Below are 18,000 nucleotides of genomic sequence, written 5' to 3'. Positions count from 1 at the left end.
TCCGTTACATGCAGTGTGTAGGCACACCTCGCACACAGATGAGCCGGAACATTAGCTGACCGATTTACATGTTGAATTATAGAAAGGGAAAAAACATGAGCTACCTCTCCAATTTCAGCTAAAATAGGAGCCACAACAGATCTCGAGTTGTGGCGAGTATTTCAGAGGTTGACCATCTCTAGGCAGTCCACCTCCATTATCACATGCGTGAATCCTCTAAAATTTGCAAAAAAAAGAACACCATCACGTAGGTCGCTTGATTGACCGAGTTAATGTAACCTTTCTACAAAAGTTTTGATGTGGAGGCTGAGTGATTGTTGGGCATGGTGAATCGTGCCGTAGCACACCCAGCTAGCCTCTCTGAATTTGTGAATGGTGGTCGCTGCGCTAGACCAGTGGGTGTAACAACTCCCCGTCAGCTGCAGCAGCACTGCGAAACCAGAACTTCATATCAATTACGGGGGTGGTGTTAGAACTTGGTGCAAACAGTCATTTTGATGCTAGAAGTTATGGCATACATCAAAGTGGTGTAAAAACTTGACTTTAATGTGCAAATACAGTGCTCATCTCATTTTGCATACGGAACTGGCGTTCACAAGGCGTGTGGGGCCCGCTGTCAGCCACGGGACCCGAAGGAGGCGGTGTGAGACTTTTTTCAGAAACGTCCTCGAAATTTATATTTTTGTTACAAAAAAAATTGTTGGCGACGTGAGAGGGGAGCCAATTTTGCACCTGTATGACCAGTTGATCCTACCTGTCAGGTGTAAGTGCAAATTAAACAAAATGTGCCCATATAGGGCCCTGTTCGGTAGTCACCTGCTCCTAGAATCTGTGGAGCGGGGCAAGTGCAGCTCCACCATTTTTAATTGTAGCTCCACCAACTCTGCTTCCGGAGTTGTGGAGCGGAGTGGTACCGAACAGAGCCTAGGTCTCGAACCCTAGAACTAAGACGTCGTTAACAAGACGGCTGAACCACTCCACCAGTCAACGTTCCATTTCCCATGGTGGATAAAAAATATATCATTTGTTTTTGCGCATCACTCATATCAATTTAACCACGAAGCATGTGGAATTTAAATGGGTTGCAGATAATACAGCCCATTTTACACCAGTTCAATTTTTTCGTTTATTGTCGAAAGTATGTAAATTAGAATCTCAGTACCAAAATAAAGTTTGAATATTTGTGTGCATGAATATTGTACCTACAAATGAAATAAATTATTTGTAAAAAAATCATGTATTATTTAGAAAAGAATCATATATTTAAAATAATATTTCTGAGTTACAAAAAGATTGTATGATCTAAAATAAAAATTAATATTTTTTAGAATTACAATTAGAAATATAGTTATCAAACATTTCAATTATTCGCATGTTTGTATAGATCAAGGTCGTGCCAATGTGCGTGACCCTGCACTGGCACGGCCTCCGGCAGCTACGCAACGGGTGGGTGGACGGGCCCGAGTTCGTGACGCAAGAGTGCTCCATCCGCCCCGGCCCGGTTCACCATCCAGACCAGGAGCTCCTGGCTCCGCGCCACCGTGCATGGCGCGCTCATCATCCACCCAGGCCCCACACCGAGTTCCCCGTTATCCTCGGTATGGCCAGCCATGCTGGTGCTAGCCTCTCTTCTATATTTGCGGCCATTGCAGTGCTGTTCTCCTCTCTTATGCGAGAGTATATACTACTTTTTTTCTCTGAAAATACTTGTCATCAAAATAAATAGAAAGGGATGTATTTAGACTCCGGATGGAGGAAGTAGTATGTGTTTGTCCAGCGGAGTGGTGGAGGAGGGACCCCATCGCCTTGCTCCGGCAGTCCATGATCACCCAACGTCTCCGATGCCCTCCTCATCAACGGCCAGCCAAGGTGAGCGTCGATTGATTTGCACTAGTAAAGTTGTGAACAAGAGCGGCGTGCCGATACATCTTGGAAGCTTTTTTTTTTCTTGAAAAAAAATGAATGATTCAACAAGCACTAGTACACAAATTCCAGATTTAGTTAAACCGACCAAAGCAACTTTTGGTTTGGAAAGAAGCTATCCATGCATCTATCAAGCACAGGTCCCTTCTTACGGTACGCGTACGGCATGCATATAAATCCTTGGTTGCTTTTTACGTATATTCTGCCATGCAAACTGATAAACCAAAGAGACAATCTTCAGATTTGTATTACTCCTATTAAACAAAAAAAATGTGCAGAAGAAACATTCTAACCAATTTCAGCATGCGTGTGATGTCACCCACTTTGACTAGCAAATAGTACAAATTACTCCATGATGCATGTTTTCTCCACTAGCCTCACCAACTATACTAATGCAGAGACGAGCATCATCCCGGTGGTCGCCGGCGAGACGAGCCTTCTGCGCATGCATCATCAACGCGGCCATGAATAACCGAGCTCTTCGTGAGCCTCGCCGGGCACAGGATGACCGTGGTAGCCATGTACTCCAAGCCCTTCAAGACCACCGTCGTCCTTCTCGGCCCCGGCCAGACCACTGACGTCCTCGTCACCGCGCACGCCGCCCCGGGGCGGTACTACCTCGCCGCACGCGCCTACGCCTCCGCCCAGGGCGTTCCCTTCGATAAGACCACCGCCACCGCCATCTTCCAGTACAAGAACGCCCCCCACCACCGGTGCAACAGCTTCAATGGCCCAGTGGGCCGGTCATCTACTAGGTCCTCCGGCCACCTCGGTCGCCCCGGCGTTCAACGACACGAACACGGCTACCGCCTTCTCCAACAGCCTCCGGAGCCCGCATCCGGTGAAGGTGCCCGGGCCGGTGACCCGCCGTGGGGTTCGACCTCTTCAACTGCCGCCCCGGCCCCTTCTGCCAGGGCCCCAACAACACCCGGTTCGGCGCCAGCGTGAACAACGTCTCGTTACAGCTCCCCAACACCGTCTCCCTGCTCCAGGGCTGCCAGCCCGAACGAATCGTTCTGTGGGAGGTTCCTTGAAATCTGCCGTTCGGCAGTTATGGGGGTACAAGCCCAAGTCCGATCCTGATTCTGCTCCTCAATTAGACTAACCAACCCGCCGCGGCATCATATATCATCACATATGTATCGGAACCGCCTCTTGGAGTCTGCTCAGCTTCGTCGTCTTGGATTGATTTTCTGACCGCCTGCTCGCGGCGGCGACTTGTTAGTTGATTCGTCGATCGGCTCCCTCTCCGGCCGGCCAGCTCTTTATTTTATATACTAATACTATACAGATCTACTCCAGTAGATAAATCGAATAATAGTAAGATGGCTTCTTCATCATTAGGTACGGCGGCTGCTCGATCTCGATCTCTTGTCGCGCTAATTTTAACACCATCATAAATCATTCGTCAGAATAGGATGGTTTAGTAATTAATTTGCGTTTGTGTTAGTGGATTGCATTGCAGCTCGCGGCGGATCGGCGCCTGCGCAACAAGAAGGAACGACGACGGCGGCGGTCAGCCTTCCAGAGGTATGGTATGATCGATAAATCGCAGTTCAAAGGCAAATTATTATTATTCATCAGAATTACATACACTTATGTCTTGTTCTACGTACGTACTATACATACTAGATGATTTTCCCTGCGCGTTGCTGCGGGATTTTAAAGATTAATTTTGAATATGTTCTATATGCATGAATAAAATGATCTAAATCAAAAGCTATTATTTTTGAAAGTAATTACATGTGAACAAAGAGTATGCATGTACGTTGGACTATTGAAGATGTAACAATTAAATTGGGGTATGCATGTGCTACAAAATAGTTTTAGTGGATGATGACATGACATTTTTGATGATGTGGAGGGCTGCATGTTAAGAAAATTAGACTTAGTGAGGATCAACTATTTATGCATTACTAGATGGTACCCCGCGCGTTGCTGCGGGAATTTGTGGGTAAGAGTTGATGCAATGATAAATTTAGCTGGCTTGCTTGCCCTAGAGCTTGGTGGTTACGTTCTCCATGCTTGGTTAGGTGATGTGGTTGTTGGCTATAGTACAGGCAAAGTGCATCTGTAGTATGATTTAGTTTACTTGCTAGTTGATGTAACATTTTGGCATGTTTGTACATATAGATGTACTCAAGATTTCGGAAGCAATTTCACGGAATTTGACATGACCTATTCTTATTTTTTAACCATTTGCATATGCGACATGAAAATATTATATATCGACAACAATTATAGTAAAATATACATAATCATCTCAATAAAGTGCATAGCATCCCATATACTCCACATTCAGGACTTGATAGTTGCATAAGATAATGCATATCTCACTACAGTAATGACTAATAAGAGTTTGACTGTATTACACTTTAAACTACAATATAAATAATTTAAATAAAAGGCAATGTAGTTCAACCCATATACAATTGCAAAAGATGAATCCATATCTCAATACATGCATAGTATCATCGAGAAGTAGTAGTAATGAGAGATTGACTGGATTAAAATTTAAGACACATACAATTAATTTAAAAAGAAGGCAGTGTAGTTCGTTGATGCTTGCATGTGTGCTTGACGATGTCCTGCATGCTATTAAAAAAGAGCTCTGTGGATATGGTTATCCTCATTTTTTTGATAATTTTGTTTGGACGGAAACAGATAGTACCTTGTTTTTTATTGTTGTTATCATCTCATCCTTCTTAGTTGTTCACCGTCACAATGTTGTCTGCAATGCTGTTTGATGACAAAAGTAAGAACGGTGGATCTTATATTTGGAATGTGATATAAGATGTCATGTACTGTTGCTTATGCTTTTTAACAACCTCAAGATGAAGTTCTGTAGCCTCAATGTACTTTTTACTATGGCATGTCAATATTGCATTGGTGTGAAATTCCATGGCAGAAAGAAATATTGTTATATGTTCTTACCTCTCCTTGTTTGTGGTTTCATCTTCTGTAAATTCGATGATCCCTTCAGCTAAAGGGTACCTGTAAACACAAATCAACATTTAAGTGTGATGCTGAATCTGAACCGATTGATTTATAGAGAGTTCTAAATTTTTTACTTATTTGGTTATTCTCGGTGTGAATAGTTGCGCCTTGGTAAGAGGTAGGTGTAGTATTGTTTGAGTTATGTATTGTTTGGATAATTGGACTGTAATATATAGCTTGTGACTTCTATTTTGTGGCTGGTGGCAAACCTCTCAATACTTATCGCTGAAGATGGTTGGGTCACCAGTTCTTTGCTAGGAGATGGCTGGAAACATTTCATGGTTCATGTTAGTCTTTTGTAGGAAATAAGGTTGATATTAGGAAGAAATATAATCGCTCAATTAATAGAATTTGTCTAACCTTTGTCGAGGGCAATACTTGTGCTTTGTTGACCGAGAAGCTTTTCTTTGGGACATACCTTACGGGGAACCTGTACATCAAATCAATCTTCATTCCATCAAGTATAACATGGAATATTTGTAAGGACAGGTAAATATAGTGAATATCATACTTTGATAAGCGCCAAAGAACCTCATTTGGTGTAACATAACAACAGTCTTGAAGCTTATCTATTACATTGATTATTTCATGCGATGAATCATATGAACCAACATTGGAATCCATTTTATCTGGTAGAATGAAATCATTTTGTCACGTACTTGAAAGGATATTTGCACATACAGTACCATCAGTAAACCTCTATTCCTAGTAGTGCAGAATACTGACGTACCAAGTGTTTGAGTATATATAACATTAACCTAGAGAAGTAGCACTTGAAAGGCATAATATTATTTTATCTGAAGGGCATAATCTTCAGTTGTGTTTCAACCATTGGAATGCCGAAATTCTTTTGAAGTTTACTTGCTTACTTTCTACCAAGTATTGATTTGCTCTCTACACTCCATAGATATTCTTTAAGGAACTCGAACGAACACTTGTATATAGTAGGTAAATAACGCACGATTCTTGTCATCAAAGTAAATGAAAATTATGACATTTTATATGAATAATTGTACCACAGCTAACAAATAAGTGTATGACTAACTGAGGTTCATCAAGCAATGAACTCATATAAGAGAGGAGAGACAGCGTACCGGTGGAGTAGCAAGAGACCTGTAACACCAAGCAACTTCGGATCTGGAGCTCAATCTGACATATTCAAAAGATTCAAATAGTAATTCAGTGAGAGAGAAATTTGTGTGTGTGTGGAGGGAGCTCAGGGAGGGGGACAGTACATCATCCTTTTAAAGATGAAGGCGACCACTTGTCAATTAAATCTGCACTTTCTTCCGCACTTCCAAGATAATGAAGGGTGGGGTAATGAGAGGCGATAAATGGTGCCATTTCTTGCATTTGTAGCTGCGGTTTCATGGGGCGAGGAAGAGAGAGCGGCGGCTGCGCGTGGAAGAGGAAGGTTGGCGTCATCCTGCGGACAGGATAGAAGCACCGAGGAGAAACGAACCCAGCCGCAGGCCTGTAATACATGGGCTAGACGACCTCTGCCTATTGGGCTTGGATACCCACAATGCAAAAAGTGAGGAAACACAGCGAGGGGTACTTTACGGTGCTTTGCAGCGGGGGAACCGCTTGGCCTGCCGATAAAACCAGGCGATCGCAATGGAAAAAGCGCGGGCGGGATCGGGTTGATTAGCGATGACATGGCGCTGCTGATGTGGATGCCTTGCATGTTCAGAGAAATCATGTAGTGGGGAGCTCCTATTTAGATATAGTAGATAAATATGCAGGATATCCTCGGGCACATACACTCGTTGATGCCGATGCGAGATGCTGCTCAGGCTGCCTGCGTATCCCATGCCTTTCTGCGTTTCTGGCGATCCTATCCCAGGCTCGACTTTGACATGTACACACTAGGATTACTGGATGTAGGCCGCCGCCTGCTGTCGTTTGGTCCCATTGACAAAGAATTACCAGTTATAGAGGATCAACTGAGGAGGGGCGTCATTGCAACATTCGACGAGTACTACGAAAAGAATAGTCCTATCATAAAAGAATTCTCTGCCAGAGTTGATCACATCATGCATAACCACGTCGGAACAGGTGAGGTGTTCAGACATGCAGGCTTGTGCCTCCCTATGGCTTCTACATAAACCCTGCTGTTCTTGACCGCTGGTTCCAAGCTGTCATCGCACCGGGGATCAGTGAATTTGGCCTGTACCTAGACATGGGCGATGAGGGGCTAGGTTACAACTTCCCGTGCTCCTTGTTATCTAGCAGCAACAGGGGATGCTCGACGATTGCATCTTTCTCCATTGCTGGTTGCGGTCTCCATTCCCTGGACAGGGTTGGCTGCTTGATAAGCTTGTGTGTAGTGCATCTGCACAGGATGCGTGTTACTGGAGAGCAACTTATCTGCTTCCTGGCTGCTTCTCCTGGTTTGCAGCAGCTGCAACTTTCCTACTGCAATGACGTGGTTTGCCTGAAGATACCTCATTCCCTGTCGCGGCTCAAATTGCTGCTGGTACGCAACTGCAACAGTTTGCAAACGATTGGATGCGATGCTCCACAGCTCAAGAGCTTTGGATATGATGGTTGCCCACAACGCAGATCTGCCTTGGAGATTCATCACCCTTAGTGAGGGAGATGAGAATGTCTGGTATGGATGATGAGCCTACAGGCATGCTCTGTTATGCCACCACTAAGCTTCCTTCAGTCGCGCCAAATATTAGCTCGCTTGTCCTATCATCATGCTTTGAGGTCAGTGCATGTTGGCTTCAGATTGTTACTGTACGCATGTTATGCGGTCATTTTTCACAGATACTCCCTCTGTCCCATAGCTTGAAAAACGTTCTTATATTATGGGACGGAGGGAGTATATCATAATTATCTTTTACCACACTCCCCACACGTACACACCATCCCACCAAAGACATTGACAGCTTTGGCTATCAACATTTTTTGCGAGGAAGAATCTAATCAACATTTTTTTACAGCTTCACAATATTATTGTAGTTTTAGTGGGCTTTATTACAAATATGTGAAATCAGTATTGCCTTTTTACCTGAGCATACGCATATAATAACCATATGCTAATAGTTGAGCATCTCTGTTGTTTCTTCAGATTGCAACTCCAATGAAAAAGCTTAACAAATTCCGCCGCCTCAAGTACTTGGAGATACAGCTTCATACGCCAAGACGTTGTCCAGACTTTGATTTTTATTCCCTGGTTTCTATTCTTAATGCTTGTCCTGTCCTGGCTACTTTCATCTTGCGTGTAAGTCAAAATTTTCCCCATATGAAAGCCTAAATTCAAATATGAGCTTTTATTTACTGTTGAATTATAGTATTTGTATACGTACCTTTAATTTTGTCTGTATATGTAAGATTTTTTTCCCATTTATTTAGTCAGCTGACTAACCAAAGACATGTACGTGATGCATATATTCATACATGCATGCAGTTAGAGATGCGCGATGCTGATGATGCCATTCCGGGAGATCCTCATGGTGATTCCTCACAACGGAAAACGCATATGAGGGGGCAGGGCCATCGCAAGTTGAAGAATGTTCTAGTGAGGGGTTTTCCCTCTGCAAAAGGTTTGGTTGAGCTAACAAGTCACATCCTTGAGACCGCAGCATCCTTGAAGCGCCTGGTACTGGACACTGCATATGGCTGCCATACGAGGGATTGCATTGGCATATGCTCGCCTTTAACGAGAAAGGCCCTCTTGGAAGCACGGAAAGCTGTAGGTGTCATCAAGACATACGTCGAGGGTAAAGTCCCCTCAACTGTTAAATTCAAGCTTATTGAGCCATGTGCCAAGTGTCACGCCGACCACGCATAACCTGCTTGTTAGACCTCCTCCAATAGTTGCATAAGAGCTAGTTCAAATAATTTTTTTATATTTTAATAGAAGAAGAGAGAAAAGAACTATCTTTCGATTAAGAGATAGCCTTATGCACACACTTTAAGATTATATGAAGATGACGTGTGGGGTCATTCATATTATAAGATATGTGCTAAAAGATATATCATTTGTGTTTTAGACTGTTTAGAGCTAGGTACTGGCACATACCATTGGAGAAGGCCTTAATTTTTTTATCGTAATATCTTAATTAAGAAGCATCAATGGCACCTCCTAGCCAGCTTTTCTACTTTCCTTTAATCCTCCCTATGTAAGTCGAGTTTAGTTTTAGTTTTGTTGTGCTAATTAATAAATAATAATATACGCATGTACAATTTTACACATAGCGATTACAATAAAACGTACGGCAAGCTGTTGCATGTAAGGTAACGTGGAAAAATAACATTTTTATAAAGTCATTTCTCCTTGATATATCAAAAGGGTGTTTTGTCTAGTGGGCTTCCCCGACACCACCGGCCAGGGGGGGGGGGGGGAGCATAAAACATGATAATTAGAATCCGAATGGAAAAAGACTCTCTTATAACCGTCAACTATTGACGTTGCTCGGATTTTAACCCTCATCACCTGTTGGGGGTATGACTATTGGGTATGACCCGCCCAGGAGGGGCCGGGTTATACCGATGGCGGTTCATCAAGACAAGGCCCATGAAGATGTTAAGGATGGCGGTTCAGCTAGCAGGCTTACTAAGGACCCAAATCCCAAAGGCGGCTTAAGGCCCATAGGTATAAACCGCCATATGTGTATGACTTGTATTGTAAGGCAAGCGTAGTTAGTCACCGAGCCGGACACGTTGTGTATGAGCCGGCCGGAACTCCGTGAGCCGTGGGGCGTCAACCTGTGTATATAAAGGGACAACCTGGCGGCGGCTTAGGGCAAGAAACAAGAGAGAGATCGAAAACTAGGTCAAGCGTATTTGCTCCTTGGTGATCAAAACGCAAGCAATACCACCTCAACTAGAGTAGGTTTTTACCTTCATAGCAAGGGGCCGAACCAGTATAAATTCATGTGTCCTTTGTCCCGTTTAACCCCTTTAAGTTAACCTAGTTGCGATGGCTCCACGACTAAGTCTTTTCACTAGGACATCTGCCGTGACAATTCTACGACAGTTGGCGCCCACCATGGGGCCAGCGCACGGTGGTTTCGAGTTCTTGAAGGGCAGCTTCGAAGGGATCAAGGGATACGCTGTGGGCCGGATGACCAAGAGTCGTCGCGACAAACTCTACATCGACGACGCAGGCTGGGGCCCTGAGGCCGGCTCAATCGAATGCGGGTACCGGGTCCCCTTCGACGGAATCCACGTCTTCATCGGCAAGATCGGCGAACCGGGCCCTGAGCCGGACATCTACACCGACATCATCGAGACGGCTCAGCGTGCACGACCCGTCCGGGTTCAACCCACCGTGAAGCGCGCCTTCGTTGGATTTATCCATGGGGCAGAGTTTGAATGATCTGTGTCTGGTGGTGAGACGACCGTTTACTCCGATGGTAAATCGTCCACGGGCGAGACTAACTCAATGTATCAGCTGCAAGACGGCCGGCTTGGGGGCTATTCCGATGGTGACAGTATTCCGGACCCCTATGAGCCGCCGAATAGGGTGGCGATCTTCATGGCCGGTACACAGCCGGTGCTCGGTTCAACGGCTCCTGCGGCTATGATCTCTAATTCAGCGGTTGCAGCGGCGGCTGGTGCTGGCGGTTTAGCACGCCCGCCGGCTCAGGTTTTAACAGAGCTGTTGGAGGCTCTGGCAACCTTGATGGGGGTTGAGGTAACCCCAGACAACCAGGAACAACATAAGGTGGATGTGGCTAAGCTGCGAGATGAGATAGCTCAAGCCAAGGAAGATCTGGTGGCTGAGAACGCTAGGATGGTTGCGGAGCGGGCTGTTTTGGACGCCAGGCATAGTGGATTCAAGCGGATTCTTACCGGCTCACATTGGATCAGAATGCTTCAAACGAGATCCTGAGGAGGAGACACCGGAGTCATCTACCCCCGGTTTATGAGCCGAGGAACCTCTTCAATACGCCTGGAGTAGGGACCAATAACCCGCCAGAGGTAAACCGGGTGGTAGCCATGCCTAGGACTGGAGCGCCGGCTCAGCCGTGCACAATAGATCCGCCTTGTCTGAATAATACCCCCCACCACCACCACCAAAGTATGCGCCAACGCCATTGGGTCATTATTCTAACCCTTTGGATAATATGATCGTTGCGGCGACACGATTGGCGGCTCTCCCAGTTGAAGGCGAGTCTCCAGCTGCGATTGAAACGCGAAGGGCTAGAGAGCTTCTTCAGACAATGCTGGTACAACAGGAGGCTTATTCTTACAGTCGTGAGAGGATTCACTCAACCCCTCACCCGAGCCGGAGTTATAGCAGACACATTGACTCACCAGCCGTTTCAAGCAGTGACAGGCGCCGTAACCAGCCTCGTGGACTTGACCCGGCGTGTGATGGTGCTCAGGATTTGGTGGATCAGAGCAGAGCACGTCGGGAAGCTGAGATGGCGGCTCAGCAAGCGGCTCATCAGTATTTTCTCCGGTTTACCCGACCGCTTCGGTGGAGGCTGGCGTGATCTCTAGAACCTTGGGTGTGCCGTGTTTAGTGCCGGCTCTGCGTAATGAGCGTTTACCCAAGGATTTCGAGGGTCCTCGTAAGGTGCCTAACTACACAACTGATTTACCCCCTGAAGTGTGGATTGAGAGTTATGAGATGGCCATGGAGCAGCTGGATGTTAGCGACACCGCGTGTGCTAAATATTTCACTATGATGTTAGATGGGACGGCCCGTACTTGGTTGAAAGGGCTGCCTGCCAACTCCATTGGATCATGGGCCGAGTTAAAAGCCCGGTTCATCCAGAATTTTAAAGATACATGGAAGCAGCATATGTCAATTGTGGATTTGGACGCCCGTGTCCAAGAAGAGGGCGAGTCAACAACCCATTGGGTGCGCTGGGTCTCAGCTATCCTGCACTCATCGGATCACATTAATGCCGGCGCAGCAGTCTTAATGTTAGAGAAGAATTGCCGTTTTATGCCCCTTAAGCAGAAGCTAGGGCGGCTCAATCGCCACTGCAGCGACATGGGGGAGCTGATGGCGGCTCTAGTTAAGTATGCCGACTCTGATAGTACCAAGAACCCCGAGTCTGATGATGAAAAGCCGGGAAAGGGAAAGAAGAGTAGCAACACCAAGGGGCAGCATCATAACCCGGCGACTCAGGGGGGCAATGGTAAGCACAAGGTGAAGGAAATATGCCCTAGAGGCAATAATAAAGTTATTATTTATTTCCTTATAATCATGATAAATGTTTATTATTCATGCTAGAATTGTATTAACCGGAAACATAATACATGTGTGAATACATAGACAAACAAAAGTGTCACTAGTATGCCTCTACTTGACTAGCTCGTTAATCAAAGATGGTTATGTTTCCTAACCATGAACAATGAGTTGTTATTTGATTAACGGGATCACATCATTAAGAGAATGATCTGATTGACATGACCCATTCCATTAGATTAGCACCCGATCATTTAGTATGTTGCTATTGCTTTCTCCATGACTTATACATATTCCTATAAACTATGAGATTATGCAACTCCCGTTTACCAGAGGAACACTTTGGGTACTACCAAACGTCACAACGTAACTGGGTGATTATAAAGGAGTACTACAAGTGTCTCCAAAGGTACATGTTGGGTTGGCGTATTTCGAGATTAGGTTTTGTCACTCCGATTGTCGGAGAGGTATCTCTGGGCCCTCTCGGTAATGCACATCACATAAGCCTTGCAAGCATTGCAACTAATGAGTTAGTTGCGGGATGATGTATTACAGAACGAGTAAAGAGACTTGCCGGTAACGAGATTGAACTAGGTATTGGATACCGATGATCGAATCTCGGGCAAGTAACATACCGATGACAAAGGGAACAATGTAGGAGCCAATATGGGCATCCAGGTCCCGCTATTGGTTATTGACCGGAGACGTGTCTCGGTCATGTCTACATTGTTCTCGAACCCGTAGGGTCCGCACGCTTAAGGTTACGATGACAGTTATATTATGAGTTTATGCATTTTGATGTACCGAAGGTTGTTCGGAGTCCCGGATATGATCACGGACATGACGAGGAGTCTCGAAATGGTCGAGACATAAATATTGATATATTGGAAGCCTATATTTGGACATCGGAAGTGTTCCGGGTGAAATCGGGATTTTACCGGAGTACCGGGAGGTTACCGGAACCCCCCGGGAGCGATATGGGCCTTAGTAGGCTTTAGCGGAAAGGAGAAAGGGGCAGCCCAAGGTGGCTGTGCGCCTCCCCCCTTCCCCTACTCCTATTAGGACTAGGAGAGGTGGCCAGCCCCCTCTCTCTCTTTCCCTCCCTCAAGGAGTCCTATTCCAACTAGGATTGGGGGGGGGGGAATCCTACTCCCAAAGGGAGTAGGACTCTCCTGGCGTGCCCTATGTGGCCGGCCAGCCTCCCCCCTTTTGGTCCTTAATATACTGAGGCAGAGGCACCCCAGAAACACACAAGTTGATCCACGTGATCTATTCCTTAGCCGTGTGCGGCGCCCCCAGCCACCATAGTCCTCGATAATACTGTAGCGGAGTTTAGGCGAAGCCCTGCTGCTGTAGTACATCAAGATCGTCACCACGCCGTCATGCTGATAGAACTCTTCCCCGACACTTTGCTGGATCGGAGTTCGGGGATCGTCATCGAGCTGAACGTGTGCTCGAACTCGGAGGTGCCGTAGTTTCGGTGCTTGATCAGTTGGATCGTGAAGACGTACGACTACTTCCTCTACGTTGTGTCAACGCTTCCGCAGTCGGTCTGCGTGGGTACGTAGACAGCACTCTCCCCTCTCGTTGCTATGCATCACATGATCTTGCGTGTGCGTAGGAAATTTTTTGAAATTACTACGAAACCCAACAGTGGCATCCGAGCCTAGGTTATTTATGTTGATGTTATATGCACGAGTAGAACACAACTGAGTTGTGGGCGATATAAGTCATACTGCCTACCAGCATGTCATACTTTGGTTCGGCAGCATTGTTGGACGAGACGACCCGGACCAACATTACGCGTACGCTTACGCGAGACCGGTTTCCCCGACGTGCTTTGCACATAGGTGGCTTGCGGGCGACTGTCTCTCCAACTTTAGTTGAACCAAGTATGGCTACGCCCGGTCCTTGCGAAGGTTAAAGCGGAGTCTATTTGACAAACTATCATTGTGGTTTTGATGCGTTGGTGAGATTGGTTCTTGCTTAAGCCCGTAGCAGCCACGTAAAACTTGCAACAACAAAGTAGAGGACGTCTAACTTGTTTTTGCAGGGCATGTTGTGATGTGATATGGTCAAGACATGATGCTGAATTTTATTGTATGAGATGATCATGTTTTGTAACCGAGTTATCGGCAACTGGCAGGAGCCTTATGGTTGTCGTTTTATTGTATGCAATGAAATCGCGATGTAATGCTTAATTTATCACTAAGCGGTAGCGATAGTCGTGGAAGCACAAACTTGGCGAGACAACAACGATGCTATGATGGAGATCAAGGTGTCACGCCGGTGATGATGGTGATCACGACGGTGCTTCGGAGATGGAGATCACAAGCACAAGATGATGATGGCCATATCATATCACTTATATTGATTGCATGTGATGTTTATCCTTTTATGCATCTTATCTTGCTTTGATTGACGGTAGCATTATAAGATGATCTCTCACTAAATTATCAAGAAGTGTTCTCCCTGAGTATGCACCATTGCGAAAGTTCTTCGTGCTGAGACACCACGTGATGATCGGGTGTGATAGGTTCTACGTTCAAATACAACGGGTGCAAAACAGTTGCACACGCGGAATACTCAGGTTATACTTGACGAGCCAAGCATATACAGATATGGCCTCGGAACACGGAGACCGAAAGGTCGAGCGTGAATCATATAGTAGATATGATCAACATAACGATGTTCACCATTGAAAACTACTCCATCTCACGTGATGATCAGTTATGGTTTAGTTGATTTGGATCACGTAATCACTTAGAGGATTAGAGGGATGTCTATCTAAGTGGGAGTTCTTTAATTAATTTGATTAATTGAACTTAAATTTATCATGAACTTAGTCCTGGTAGTATTTTGCAAATTATGTTGTAGATCAATAGCTCGTGTTGTTACTTTCATATGTTTATTTTGATATGTTCTTAGAGAAAATTGTGTTGAAAGATGTTAGTAGCAATGATGTGGATTAGATCCGTGATCTGAGGTTTATCCTCATTGCTGCACAGAAGAATTATGTCCTTGATGCACCGCTAGGTGACAGACCTATTGCAGGAGCAGATGCAGACGTTATGAACGTTTGGCTAGCTCAATATGATGACTACTTGATAGTTTAGTGCCCATGCTTAATGGCTTATAATCGGGACTTCAAAGACGTTTTGAACGTCATGGACCATATGAGATGTTCCAGGAGTTGAAGTTAATATTTCAAGCAAAAACCCGAGTTGAGAGATATGAAGTCTCCAACAAGTTCTATAGCTAAAAGATGGAGGAGAATCGCTCAACTAGTGAGCATGTGCTCAGATTGTCTGGGTACTACAATCGCTTGAATCAAGTGGGAGTTAATCTTCCAGATAAGATAGTGATTGACAAAATTCTCTAGTCACCATCACCAAGTTAGTAGAACTTCGTGATGAACTATAATATGCAAGGGATAACAGAAACAACTCCCAAGCTCTTCGTGATGCTGAAATCAACGAAGGTAGAAATCAAGAAAAACATCAAGTGTTGATGGTTGACAAGACCACTAGTTTCAAGAAAAGGGCAAAGGGAAGAAGGGGAACTTCAAGAAGAACGGCAAGCAAGTTGCTGCTCAAGTGAAGAATCCCAAGTCTGGTCCTAAGCCTGAGACTAAGTGCTTCTACTGCAAAGGGACTGGTCACTGGAAGCGGAACTACCCCAAGTGATTGGCAGATAAGAAGGATGGCAAAGTGAACATAAGTATATTTGATATACATGTTATTGATGTGTACTTTACTAGTGTTTATAGCAACCCCTCAGTATTTGATACTAGTTCAGTTGCTAAGATTAGTAACTCGAAACGGGAGTTGCAGAATAAACAGAGACTAGTTAAGGGTGAAGTGACGATGTGTGTTGGAAGTGGTTCCAAGATTGATATGATCATCATCGCACACTCCCTATACTTTCGGGATTAGTGTTGAACCTGAATAAGTGTTATTTGGTGTTTGCGTTAAGCATGAATATGATTTGATCATGTTTATTGTAATACGGTTATTCATTTAAGTAAAAGAATAAATTGTTGTTCTGTTTACATGAATAAAACCTTATATGGTTACACACCCAATGAAAATAGTTCGTTGGATCTCGATCGTAGTGATACACATAATCATAATATTGAAACCAAAAGATGCAAAGTTAATAATGATAGTGCAACTTATTTGTAGCACTGCCGTTTAGGTCATATTGGTGTAAAGCGCATGAAGAAACTCCATGCTGATGGGATTTTGGAATCACTTGATTATGAATCACTTGATGCTTGCGAACCATGCCTCATGGGCAAGACGACTAAGACTCCGTTCTCCGGAGCGAGCAACTGACTTACTGGAAATAATACATACTGATGTATGCGGTCCGATGAGTGTTAAGGCTCACGGCAAGTATCGTTATTTTTTGAACTTCACAGATGATTTGAGCAGATATGGGTATATCTACTTGATGAAACATAAGTCTGAAACATTTGAAAATTTCAAAGAATTTCAGAGTGAAGTGGAAAATCATCGTGACAAGAAAATAAAGTTTCTACGATCTGATCGCGGAGACAAATATTTGAGTTACGAGTTTGGTCTTCAATTAAAACAATGTGGAATAGTTTCACAAACTCATGCCACATGGAACACCACAGCATAATGGTGTGTCCAAACGTCATAACCATACTTTATTGGATATAGTGCAATCTATGATGTCTCTTACCGATCTACCACTATCATTTTGGGGTTATGCATTAGAGACAGCTGCATTCACGTTAAATAGGGCACCATCTAAGTCCGTTGAGACGACACAATCTGAACTGTGGTTTGGCAAGAAACCAAAGTTGTCGTTTCTTAAAGTTTGGGGTTGTGATGCTTATGTGAAAAAGCTTCAACCTGATAAGCTCGAACCCAAATCGGAGAAATGTGTCTTCATAGGATATCCAAAGGAAACTATTGGATACACCTTCTATCACAGATCCGAAGGCAAGACTTTTGTTGCTAAATTCGGAAACTTTCTGGAGAAGGAGTTTCTCTCGAAAGAAGTGAGTGGGAGGAAAGTAGAACTTGACGAGGTAACTGTACCTGCTCCCATATTGGAAAGTAGTGCATCACAGAAAACTGTTTCTGTGACACCTACACCAGTTAGTGAGGAAGCTAATGATAATGATCATGAAACTTCAGATCAAGATACTACTGAACCTCGTAGATCAACCAGAGTGAGATCCGCGCCAGAGTGGTACGGTAATCCTGTTCTGGAAGTCATGCTACTAGATCATGATGAACCTACGAACTATGAAGAAGTGATGGTGAGCCCAGATTCCGCAAAATGGCTTGAAGCCATGAAATCTGAGATATGATCCATGTATGAGAACAAAGTATGGACTTTGGTTGACTTGCCCGATGATCGGCAAGCCATAGAAAATAAATGGATCTTCAAGAGGAAGACGGACGCTGATAGTAGTGTTACTATCTACAAAGCTAGAATTGTCGCAAAAGGTTTTCGACAAAGTTCAAGGTGTTGACTACGATAAGAGTTTCTCACTCGTATCTATGCTTAAGTCTGTCCGAATCATGTTAGCAATTGCCACATTTTATGAAATCTGGCAAATGGATAAACAAAACTGCATTCCTTAATGGATTTACTAAACAAGAGTTGTATACGATGCAACTAGAAGGTTTTGTCGATCCTAAAGGTGTTAACTAAATATGCAAGCTCCAGCGATCCATCTATGGACTGGTGCAAGCATCTCGGAGTTGGAATATACGCTTTGATAAGTTCATCAAAGCAGATAGTTTTATACAGACTTGCGGTGAAGCCTGTATTTACAAGAAAGTGAGTGGGAGCACTACAACATTTCTGATAAGTATATGTGATTGACATATTGTTGATCGGAAATAATGTAGAATTATTCTGCAAAGCATAAAGGAGTG

The 18,000-nt window shown here is 44.4% G+C and overlaps 1 pseudogene; it reads left to right on the top strand.

Annotated features, from left to right (window-relative positions):
• The first annotated feature begins 1,399 nt into the window (after positions 1–1,399).
• On the top strand, positions 1,400–3,127 carry LOC125535255 (annotated as a pseudogene).
• Positions 3,128–18,000: the final 14,873 nt, after the last annotated feature.

Source organism: Triticum urartu, chromosome 2, assembly GCF_003073215.2.
Source record: "Triticum urartu cultivar G1812 chromosome 2, Tu2.1, whole genome shotgun sequence".
Classification (NCBI taxonomy): Eukaryota; Viridiplantae; Streptophyta; class Magnoliopsida; order Poales; family Poaceae; genus Triticum; species Triticum urartu.
The sequence above is the reverse complement of the archived record's forward strand: the minus strand, read 5'-3'. Positions and strand labels throughout refer to the sequence as shown.